Source organism: Xenopus laevis, chromosome 3L (assembly GCF_017654675.1).
Source record: "Xenopus laevis strain J_2021 chromosome 3L, Xenopus_laevis_v10.1, whole genome shotgun sequence".
In the NCBI taxonomy this organism is placed as follows: domain Eukaryota; kingdom Metazoa; phylum Chordata; class Amphibia; order Anura; family Pipidae; genus Xenopus; species Xenopus laevis.
The window spans coordinates 120107764-120120333 of NC_054375.1; the positions used below are offsets into that span (position 1 = coordinate 120107764).

A 12570-nucleotide genomic window follows, 5' to 3' on the forward strand; every position below is an offset into this window, starting at 1 on the left:
CAAAATGCCAGTTATACCATCAACGGGCTCCAGACACTCGATGTAATCCAAAGGGCCACAGGTATAAAGTAAAAAAACACTTTGTTTCAATTTAAATTAAAAAGTAAACATCTCCAATGGTCCAGTGCATTTTGTGCCCTATAGGCACCAGGAAGCAGTAGCTTCATAAAGGTTAATATAATTAGTCCATCTCGATTACTTTACTGCTGATGCAAACAGATGTTACAGTGTTTTGTTGCCTTTTTATCTCATTCTTTGATGCATTTCACAGTAGAAGGACTAAATTCACCAAATTATTTTTATCCACCAAATTATTTTGCTTGTCACAATATAATTTATGCCTTGGCATGTTTTACATTCCTAAATCACCGGGAAAAAAAACAACCTATTATTTTCCGAGGATTAAAAAGAAAATGTAGCCCATAAACCACAATGGATCACCATGACACTGGTTAGGGCTGACACCGGGATAGGTTTACAAGACCTTACATTTGTTGTAGGCAGGTCAATGAAAAAAGAAAGCATCATGTGGGGTCTCCTATTAATATTTCGTTTGTCGTTCAAATAAGTGCCTGGTTAATAGAAACATTAAGAAACCAGATGACGTATTAGATTCAGATCTGTACAACAAAACATTGAGAAACCAGATAACAGATTCAGATCTGTAGAACAAAACCAACTGCAAATAATGAAATACCACAGCAGAATAATACTAGGAAAGAAGTCTTGGAGGTCAATGTAAGGAGCACCTGGACTGGGATTTCTGATCGATGTTGGGAGCTGTAATAGAACAACAGATGGAGGGTTAAAGGATCAACATTCTTGATTCGTGTCATTTTTACTTTTTGTTACCTGATCTATAGAGCCCAGCCACCAAATTCTGCCTCACTGCCTTTTACCTTTGTGTTGGACGGTGTCTGCATCGGGCAGGAGGCAGCCTTTGACATTGTAGAGGGAGCATATTGTACTCTCCTGCAGTGCTGAACCCAAACCTACTGCTCAATACAAAAGCCTTGGTTCTGTTAAACCCTCTGTGTGGACATTCATGTTCTTTTCTCCAGGTGGCTGCTTGCCATCTCTGAAGGAGTTTCACCTAATGATTGCAATGCCTCTGGCTATCACCATGCCCTCCTAATGGTAGCCATGTTTGTTTTCTAGAACACACTCATGGAGAAAAGAGGATGGTGCCATGATCCTGGAGTAGGGAAGCCCCCATTAATGAAATTTCCTCTGAAGTTCCAGGGTAGAGGGCCAGTACCCTTATTGACATATTTAGTATTCTGCGTAAATGAAATTCACTATAAAAAGCTGTGTAAAATAAACAGCAAATTCTTATTTTACGCCATGAGTGTGGCAGGTTTGCCGCCATTGCTTCTGACGGGTCACTTTATGAAAAACACGTAATAATTTTACACCGTTTTTTACATGGCGAAGCCTGGTGATGTGTTGTGTATTACAGTATAGGATCTGTTATCTGGAAACCCATTATCCAGAAAGCTCTGAATTACTGAAAGGCAGTCTCCCATAGACTCCATTATCATCAAATAATCCAACTTTTAACAAATTAATTCCTTTTTATTTGTATTAATAAAACAGTAGCTTGTACTTGATCCCAACTAAGATATAATTAATCCTTATTGAATGTAAAACCAGCCTACTGGGTTTATTTTTACTGCTGAAATGATTTTCTAGTAGGCTTAAGGTATGAAGATCCAAATTACCGAAAGATCCTTTATCTGGAAAACTCCATGTCCCGAGCCTTCTAAATATCTTGTGGTATTTTTTTACATAATAAATATGCCCCTGGGTGTGTTTCACCAGTGCAGGGCCTCAGGTATGTAGACATAGGGTGGACAAGAATCCCTTGAAGTTGTCCTTGGTGGGCCTTGTAGTCTGTGGTTGGGTCCTTTGAACAAGTATTTCTTTATTTTGTATTTAAGTGTGTGTGTGTGTGTTCCCTTCCTTCAACATACAGCAAAGGCCAAAGACCCATTTATGTCCTGTGCAATATCCTTTGCTTGTCTTGGCTTGGTGGGGGTTGACAAAAACATGAGCAGATACAGGATATAGGAGCAGACAGGATGCTGCAAGAAAGTGGAGCAGTAACTGAGCCAAGTTTGTTGAACCAGTTTTGCTATTTTCCACCTGTATGGGCTCCTGTTGATCAGTATGATTAACTGTTCCTGCTTTGCTCCTATTTGCAGTAAACATTAGAACCTTTGTCCTAAGCCTCCTGTCACTCTCTGGCTAACCCTCTGTATTGTCAGCACATTTAGAGCCTGTTTATATCTAAGCACAATGGACAGAATGTCAGTGAGCTTTGAAATCAGGGTCTAGGTATTCTGTCTATTCAAAAGAAGAAGCCGAAAGTAGAAGAACCCCAACAGAACATTTGTTTGCCATTGTCTCACTCAGAGAATCAGTCAATCTGTAATAAGCAAACACTGAGATGGCAGTCAGTACAGGGCATTTATTGAACTGGCTTTTAACCAAGCTTTCCTTCCTACTCCGCTAGGAGGATCGGGAGTCAGGTGCAAACTTTTGTTGGTTACAATAGAAGATATATATGAAATAACAATATGTTAAATGGTGACCCACCCAATTTCAGAAAAGGAAGGTGCACTAGAAGTTACTGTTTCCCATGGCAAAATCATTTTAGCGCCCCCTAAACTTTAAAATTGAGATTATTGCATAAAATTACTCATCGGCATGTGCCCCACTGCCCCCTCTACCTCCTGGGCCCCCCAACAATAACAGGGTTTGCCTTCTCTATAGTAATGCCCCTTGTTAGAGAGTCATTTGTTAGACTGACAACAACCTGTTTCTACTTTAGCGTTTCATCCTTTATTGAATCCTATAGGCCACGCCCACATGGTAGATTTTGCCAATTTAGGGCTTTCAGGGAATCACACACAAAGTGGGAGGATTTTCTCCGCTATGTTTTTTAAAGACAGAGAAGCCTTTTCAATCAGATGGAAATTGGATACAGACAGCTCTAAAGTCGGCCCTGTTCTCAGCACAGTTCACAGCAATTGATGTAACCAAAACCAGAATAAATCTTGCACACCTGGCAGGCTACATTTGTCTGCTTGTATTTTCATGCAGAAGAATAAGAGAACAGGCAACAAGCTGAAGAGCACGTCAGAAGCATCCTCGCTGGCTGTGGGACCCAAGGCAATATAACTGTCGTAGACCCCATGACTTATATATAAAGGATGGTTGTGCCACCAGTTGGCCTCCAGTCTCTGGGAATCATACACATCTCCTCTCATATTAATCTGTTAGGGATGGTATTTCAGTTATGAAATGTCTGGGACATAGTGATGAGTGATTTATTGGTTGGGATTAAAAATGGGATGGCATGGATGCTTCTCTAGCAAGAAAGGCTTTTGTGGTTTTAGTAATTACATTACTTCATTAGAGTGTTTGATCCAGGCAGTTATGTGACCAACAGTGTGGGAATCAGGGAGAACTTCCTTAATTGGGTTTGCCATGCTCTGGATCAACATGGAGACACTTTAGCACAAGCAGGGCTTTTTCAACTTATATAGCTGCTTAACTTGCTAAATAAAGGTTTGGACAGTTAAATTATGAAAAAATATGGGGAAATTGCCATGGTATAGTAACCCATAGCATTTGCTGATGCAATTCACCATGTGTTTTGCACATTTTCACCCAGCCCAGCACTCCAATGAGTTTGTATATTCTCCCCATGTCTATTTGGGTTTCCTCATCCCTAAATATAGAATAAGCAAATGATAAAACTGACCATAGTATGTGTCAATTTCATAGGGACCTTAGACTGTAAGTTCCATGGGGCAGGGACTGATCTGGATTATTTTAATCACTGGAAAATGCTACAGTATATGTTGGAACTATATGATAATAATAAAATCATAATACATACAGTACATCCTGAATGAGCTGCTAAAGTGTTCAAAGTAACAAGGCAGAGAAAATGCAGCACACATAAGACTCATGGCATAAATGTATTTATATGAACTATGGAAACATCACAGGTTGCATATGCCAGTTGTATGAAATTAAAGCATGACCATTTGCACAGTAAGATCATAGGCATAATTAACTGATGGCTAAATATCTAGGCAATAATAGCCAGTAGTACTGATCAGACTGACAAACGTACTGAAAGGAACAGTAAAGTGTAAACAAAACTTGATTGTAGATAAAACAGAATTGATGTGGCTTTCACAATTATATAGGGATGCACCGAATCCAGGATTAGGTTTGGGATTCGGCCAGGATTCGGCCTTTTTCCACAGGATTCTGATTCGGCCGAATGATTGTGCCTGGCCGAACCGAATCTGAATCTTAATTTGCAAATGCAAATTAGGGTCTGGAAGGGAAATAACGTGACTTTTCATCACACAAGGAAGTAAAAAAGTTTCCACTTTTCCTTTCCTGACCCTAATTTGCATATGCAAATTAGGATTTGGTTCGGTATTCGGCAGAATTTTTCACGAAGGATTTGGGGATTTAGCCGCAGCCTAAATTGTGGATTTGGTGCATCCCTACAAATATATAAGTAAAGAGTTTCATTGTAAATGGGGTGGGGGGTGTAATAACATTTATATTTGCTGACAATCTAGTAAGGTACATCTGCCAATCAGGTGTTTGCTTTCCTACTTGTAAGTGCAATTGGCCACTAAAGACAAACTACTGAGTGGTTGCTAGGGGTAAGTCTACATTTTGACACTCAGGGTATGTTTATGGCATTCCCCCAACAGTTAACTGATCTCTGTCTGTCCTGCAGCTTTGTACCCAAGCCAACTGGAAACACAGAACATATCTGCTCCGCAGGTACAGAACTAAAGGCTGACAATTATTAACTGCTGTGCAGTGGAACGCATCAAAATCCACAGCATGACAATCACACAACCAAAGGGATTCCTAACCTATGGGTGATCCAAAAATTGGGCCGAATGATTGTGTCTGGCCGAACCGAATCCGAATACTTCTCTGTACTTGACATGCCAAGGCCTATTTTGAATCTTAGTCTTGACCCGAGTGGGACTAATTTATCAATACTGAGCATATTTGCATCCATAGGAGCCAATCACATTTTTTGATTTGTTGCTGTAAAGGCAGATGGCTGAAAATGCTAATCTCTGATTGGTTGCTATGGGTTACTGCCCAGGTACAAATTTTCCAAGTGTTGGCAAAAGTGTGTCTTCAAATGGAAGCTCCAGGTCAAGTCTCCTAGTGCAGACCTGTAGTAGCAGATCCCGTATATATGAGGAGAATGTAAAGGACTCTAAGTACAACCACATGGGTTGACCATTCTGCTTGGGCCCAGGTAATAGCAGGGAAGCCTTCTTCTTCCAGAAAATACAAGCTGCACTGCCCCAAAACAAATACTTTATGGCTTATACTGGGTGCGACATAGCAAAGAGACCTTTGTGATTTAGGAGATTGTTATCCCATTCTTTTTCTGAAGCAGCATTCAGATTATCATCACAGGGAGAACATCAATCTGAAGCAGATTTAAGAAGTAAATGACCCCTTGAGTAAATGTCTACTTTTTTTTTAATCCTGAATGGTTTCTTTAAAAGAAAAACAAAGCGCAAACATAGCCGGATTAAAAGTGACCCATCGCTGTTCATCCCGATGAGCATGAAATCGATTCAGAGTTTCCCTAAATGGTTTTTTAAATTCGATTCTCATATTTCTGTCACCCAGTGAAAAAGATTACAGAAACCCAGCTAAGGCCCTTGTTGTATACAATCCCAAATTACAAAAGGTTGTAAAAACTAATGTTTTGTTTAATGTTCTGAGCAAGACCATATGCCTTGGGTGACCTTGAGTAAGATATTTTAATTTAAAACATATAAGGCTTATAAGAGCTCGACTAGAACACACAAAGACTTGCCTGCGCACACAGCTGTAACCCCGGTGTTTATAACACAGTTGTGTGTTTGATTATCACCGTTTCCACAGAGGTGTGGACTACCCCCTGCCACCGTAAGTACCGGGCCACAAACAGTACAGTTTCAAAATGCATCTTGAGCGTTTTCAGGATGAAAGTTGTTTTCTTCGTCTCTTGAAATGAGTCTCCATTCAATGAACTGTTAAAGGAAAACTATACCCCCCAAACAATGTATGTCTCTATTAAAAGATACTGAGTAAAGCAGCTCATGTGTAAAACCCTGCTTCATGTAAATGAACCATTATCATAATAATATACTTTTTTAGTAGTATGTGCCATTGGGTAATCATAAATAGAAAATTGCCATTTTAAAAAATAAGGGCCGCCCCCTGAGATCGTAAGATTCACAGTGCACACATACAAACCACATGTAAGGTCACATGAGCCAATTAACAGACAGAGTTCTGCCTTTTGCTTCCACACTTCTTCCTGTTACAGTTAGTGTTGTAGTATTTCTGGTCAGGTGATCTCTGAGGCAGCACAGATAGAGTCACGAAATGGTGGTTCAAGGCAAGAGATGTAAAAGGGCAATATTTATGTAAATATATATTCCAGTTTGGTAAGATTCTTTAATATGTCATTCAATTTGATATAAACTATCTGTTGCTTAAGTGTTCATTTTGGGGGTATAGTTTTCCTTTAAGGTAATCTGGGAGGTATAAATCATGTAAAGACCTGCAAAGCTTTCAGTTCTTCATTTGTCTTTTATGTGGCTGGCTGTTGACCTTGATCTTCCAAAGGCAAGTTGTAGTCTGCTTTTCTATGCACTGTTTAAAAAGAAGAATTGAACAGTTGAAGTGGATACTGATATCTAAGTTAACACTTTTTCCCACTTGAACACTAGCGCAAGGGTAAATGTGACAGAAGAAATAACTCCCATGTTAAAGTGCTGGCAAATACAAGGCACGTTGAGGAATGTTGATGCCAATCAGTTCAAGGACAAGTCACACTTATTTTTCAAATTTGTATAGCTAGGATTCTTTTGCTATTCAGTATTATATCATATATTAAGACTGTTAGACCCCTCTACAGCAGTAGCACATGTTTTAAAAATGTTTTTACACCTCCTTATTTGTTACTGGAACTTCCATTATGATTCCAATCACCAGGAGCAACCCAAACATGTGTTAGTTTCTTGCTAGAGATCATCATATGGGGTGACTTTTTAGCCGGAATTACCCTTACCTAATAGAACAGGTTATCAAGCAATTTAACAATTAAAATTATTTTTACTTTGTTTGCTAAGCAGATAAACTTTTTCCAGTTCTTACATTTCATACGGCAATGGTTATACTTCTACCAATAAAATTAAAGGAACATGGAGCTTTTCAACCGCCACTGACCTCCAGTGGAGAACAAGGGTTGGTCATAGCCCCCCACTTCACCTGTCACAGCTCTAAATGATGAAAAGTCATGGAGCGGAGGCAGGCGGACCTCCAAGAATGTGTCCCATTACCCTTAAGATGGCCAGACACGGTCAGATCAACTTAATTGGAGGTCTTTGGAGAACCAAGTTGGGAGGACCATCAAATGAGGACACAAGGGTTTGGTTTTTGGCCAAAAGGATTTACAATCCTCCATAATAGATATCTGGTCAAATTCTAGCCACACAGGCCAATAAGCTGTGAACTGGAGGGTTTGAGTCAACAGCGTTTATTGGCCCATGTATGACCAGCTTAAATCTGTAACCACTTTCAGCCAGGCTTCCTGACATTCTAGCTATCTTTTTGGCATAGACTGACTGATTAATGTCATAGATAAAGGCTCTGAAAATTATTATTTATACTGTTACCAATGCATTATAAGAAAAAAACTACCAGTAGGGTATTGGACTGTGGGATGAAACCCATACATATGTTGATAACTAACAGTAAAATACATACATACCGTAACTAGGTAATCCATTGCCATCAGCCACATCTGAACTTTCAAACAGACAGGCCTAAAATCTACCATCTCTATCACTGGCATTACTATTATATATTGAAAATAGGAACAGTAATACATGTACATTACAACTAGAATGTGAATGTGCTTAAGGCTATAAGAATATATTGTAGTGAGAAAAAGGAAAGTAAAAAATTCCTACTGATTTCAAGTTTTAACCCACTGCATACCTCTATTATCTTCTACTGAGGGGTTGTGAGATTCAGTATGGCATACTGTAACTTCAATGGCAATTCTGTAAATGTAATGTTCCATGGCATGTATTTAAACAGATATATTTTTAATCACATTTTGATAGTTGCTTTTAATTCACTGATTGACTTATTGTGAAGGGGTGGGAGAAATGTAGACATTTCCACTGAAAATCGGAAATCTAGAAATGAAATTCCCCCTGACCTCTGCCTTAAATATTATTACCATAACAAATGAAAAAAGTCCTTGACTCTGTTTTCTCAAGTGATGATTTACAGATGTGAATGTTTCATGGGAGCTGCTCCTCTAAGCACAAGTGCATGCAGTTCATTGGTGAGACACTGTGCTCGGGATCTGAGAGGGACTTGCTAAGGAGAGGAGGGGGCGTAAGTGTATGCTGATAGTTTTCCATACATGAAAATCCACCGGGATGCTCCCGTGTCTCCCAAAGTTCAAACAGCAATGGCTGTTAGGGCAGGTACCGTGTTCAGAGTGCACCCAGGATCAATCCGTGTACATTCCTAGGCCAATAACTTGTCCAGTAATTGGTATATTGATTGCTAATGTCATCGTGTTTTAGTATGTATAAACCCTTTACTCTATCACACAGCCGCCAACAATCCAAGGAGTCATTGTTTATTCATTGGAGTTCCCATGCTAGCTTGGCTTGGATTGTGCTTGAGGGCCTGCTGATAAAGATCAGCAGATGATTGGGTGCACACATTCTTAACATGTCTGACCCATGACATCCCAAGGGCAGCAGCCAGCCTGTCATTACAGGCACAATGCTCCTCTTTCTTTCCACTTATCTAAACCCAGATGACTTTGAAATTTTTATTAACTCATTAATGACTGAAAATGTCATTAGAAGCAACAGGGGGGAAAAAGAGAACAGTTGAGTGCATGTGGAATGGCAACTACAAACATGGCCAGGGTGTAGTGTTCCAGGGCAGCTCAGCGCGTAATTAGAGCTTGTTTTTACCCTGCTCCTATTTTAACATCTCCTACAGATCCGGCTGGTTTACCACACCTGGCAGAGATTCCTGACGTAATGAGAAAAGGGGAAACATTACAAGAAAAATGTTCCTAATCCCTAGCTCCTCTTATTAACCAGCAGCCCACTCACTCTTTCCAAATGTGTGCAGGAAGGAAGAGAGCTGCAGGCTGTTTGTACTAAGAACTGGTACAAAGGGTATTTTCCCTGGGACCCCCATCGTCACAAGGGCCTCCTTGATGGGAGAAGCATATATAGAAAAGTGCAAAGGACATTATATGATAAAACTTAAATATTTCGCTATATATATATAATATATATATATAATATATATATATATATATATATATATATACATACACATATATATATATATATATATATATACATACACACACATATATATATATATATATATATATATATATATATATATATATATATATATATATATATACTGTAAATATGTTATGTCCCTGCATTCTCTGCAACAGCTAAAGTTGTAGAGTTACAGATTGGAACCCCCCATTCCCCCTTTCCCTGAACACATCTTTTCTGCATTGCGAGTGTCCCCTCTTTTCTAAGTAAGGCCTGTATGAACAAAAATGTACTTTAACGTAAAAATGTACATGCCACTTGATGCATACACCTTTGACTAAATAATAGACACCACCTTCCCCAGGTTATTGAGTTACTGACAGATGGTATTGCTTTGTTCTGTTATTGCAGGGGTCCCCAACCTTGTTTTGCCCATGAGCAACATTCAAATGTAAAAGGAGTTGGGGAGCAATGCAAGCATGGATGCCAAATAAGGGCTGTGATTGGCTACTTGTTAGCCCCTATGTGGACTGGCAGCCTTCATGAGACTCTGTTTGGCAGCACACTTGGTTTTTATGCAAACAAAACTTGCTTCCAAGCCAGGAATGAAAAATAAACACCTGCTTTGAGGCCACTGGGAGCAACATCCAGTGGCTCACGAGCCACTGGTTGGGAATCACTGTGATATTGCAATATCTTCTGACTTCTGCTTGTCAAAGCTGACCAGTTGCCCATGGAAATAAAGGTCAATTTTGCTGTTTTTTTATTTCTCTGTGCAATTCCATTCAAACCCAATGCAGGAGAAAGTAACAAGGTACAGAACAATGCACATGAGCTGCAACACTCTCCATGAAGCTAGTACGACAAACACCTTTATGTCGAGAACTGGTGCCTTTATCAGTATAATTAGAAAACAGGGACCTTGAACCATAATATTCTATTGGTGCAGCCTATTCTTCCGTATATCATTGCTCAACCTCAACAACAGACTGAAGTTGCAGGTACTCTTATGGGCTATATCGCTTCTCAACTCTACTCATATTTGGTCATCAGAAGCCTGAAGTGTCCATGGATGACACTGATGTCAAATAGAACAACTGCAAGTAGTCCTCAGCATGGAATAACTGCCTGATGAATAACATGAAAGAAATAGTTTACTTACTAAAGCCTTGATCGCACAATCAAACATTATGTTGCTATGTATAGTACCACCAGGGTATGCAGTGTTTTTTAATTAATGTGGGTGGTGAAATGTGAGTGGACTTTGTTAATTACAAGAGTCCTCAGCACTCAACCCATTATCAATATATTTAAGACAAAATATATTGATAATGGGTTGAGTGCTGCGGACTCTTGTAATTGTCTATATGTATTTTGTGGTCACAGCCTCGCTGCACCCCCGCCTAATGGTTTTAAAAACTAGTGGTGAGCACAACTTTCCCTTGTTTGGACTTGGTTAAGTCATCAGGGTTCTGTGATGTCACTTCTGTCATCCCAAGTAGGCAGTGTATGATTGGCTGTTGGCACAACTAGGTACAAGAAGCTTGATCCCAGCAAGACCATGGCAAATGCCTGTATGTCCATGTTAGCTGGGAGATATCATCATAGGGATGTTACAGGTAGCCAGGTTCATAAATAAGCATCTCCACCGATTTGGGATCTGCAGTCAATTCCTAATAAAGTTTACTCCAGTGAATTACTAAAATGCAAAAGCTCACTTCATAGTAACAAGATAAGATATTTAGTATTTGCACCTCTCGTCTCTGCTAATTCACAGTTTGGGCCATTTTGTGAAAAAGTAATTCCTATCTTCAGAAATGAAGAGAGTGTTGTAATTTGTACAATCTCAAACTCTTTGCAGCAGGACACACAGGCTCATACAGGTAGTGTAAATTGCTTTTCGTATACTGGCGGAGAATGCATTGACATTAAACAGGCAAAAAATAACATTAAACAGAAAATCCTTTCTTTGTCGTTCTCTTTCTACAATTCCCTCTTTCCTAGGCTTTTTGTTGTTCATGCTTTTGTTTCCTTACATATATACACAGTATGTTTAATAGTACCTCATTCCTACTGTGGTTTGAAACTCCTAGCACCTGTATTTACTGTATGTATTGTCAATATCTAAGTTATAATAACTGAACCCCTGTTTGTGTGTATGACTTGTATACACTGTATGCATTTGTGGTAAGCTGTATTGGGCAGGGATCTCCTTCTTCTTGTCTCTTTGACACTTAGCTATCAATCTTTAATATAAATGCACATACTGTATTTATTTTTATTTATTATGATAAATTAATTCATATTTGTATTTTTTTTATTATTGTAATGACCCTCTTTTTATTCTATTTATTTATTGTTCTGCTGCACAGTGTTGTGTACATAAGTAGCGCCATATAAATACAAATACACATACATACAATAAATATGATGAAATGGCTCCTTTGTGAAATAAGGTAGCATCAGGAGTAGTTTCAAACAGACAAAGGCACCGTCAAATAGGCCTATGCACTTGATAGAATTCAATAGTAACATAAAAGCTCTTTTTGAAAGCATGAATGGTGAGTGAAACTAGTCTTTAAGTATAAAGTTATGGAGAAGGTACAAGAGAATAGAAAAGTTCATAGCAAGTCATTGGACCAAGGGCCGGATTTACATAGTGGGTGCCCCTAGGCCCACTTCGTTGTCCCTGTTAACTCCCCTTTATTTGTGCAAATTTTCATCATTTGGACCGGAGCAAAAGGGATTGGTGCATGGGATATGTAAAATATTATTGTATCTCCAGAGCATCCCCAGTGTTTTTGAACCAATATGGGTGTGGTTGGGCAGCATGCCGTCCCCCTAAAATCCTGCCGCCCTAGGCTCGGGCCTTGGTGGCCTTCCCACAAATCTGGGCCTGAATCTCCCCTTGCACCTTTGAAAATGTTGAATTAACCCCCAGTGAAGCACAGGTTGTTCCCTTATAAAAGAGGCCTCATAAGAAGCCCCATGCTATAGACAAGAGGCTATTGTGCCCATGTATATACAGTATGTGTGAATCGTTTTATTTATATTGTGCAACAGTAGAGCAAAACATTTATAGGACAAACAGGGGTCACTGCACTAATAAAATACAAATAAATACAAAATGCATTTACATTCAAGATTATGTGCTAGGTGTTAGGGTAAGTTC

The 12570-nt window shown here is 39.2% G+C and overlaps 1 long non-coding RNA gene across 5 annotated transcripts in view; it reads right to left on the reverse strand.

Annotated features, from left to right (window-relative positions):
* Positions 1-6571: 6571 nt before the first annotated feature.
* LOC108711475 overlaps positions 6572-12570 on the reverse strand; it is a 47517-nt gene continuing 41518 nt past the window's right edge. For all 5 annotated transcript variants that reach the window (XR_005966364.1, XR_001934909.2, XR_005966365.1 and 2 more), the window contains one exon: positions 6572-6714. This is a non-coding gene — a long non-coding RNA (uncharacterized LOC108711475). The remainder of the gene's footprint in view (positions 6715-12570) is intronic.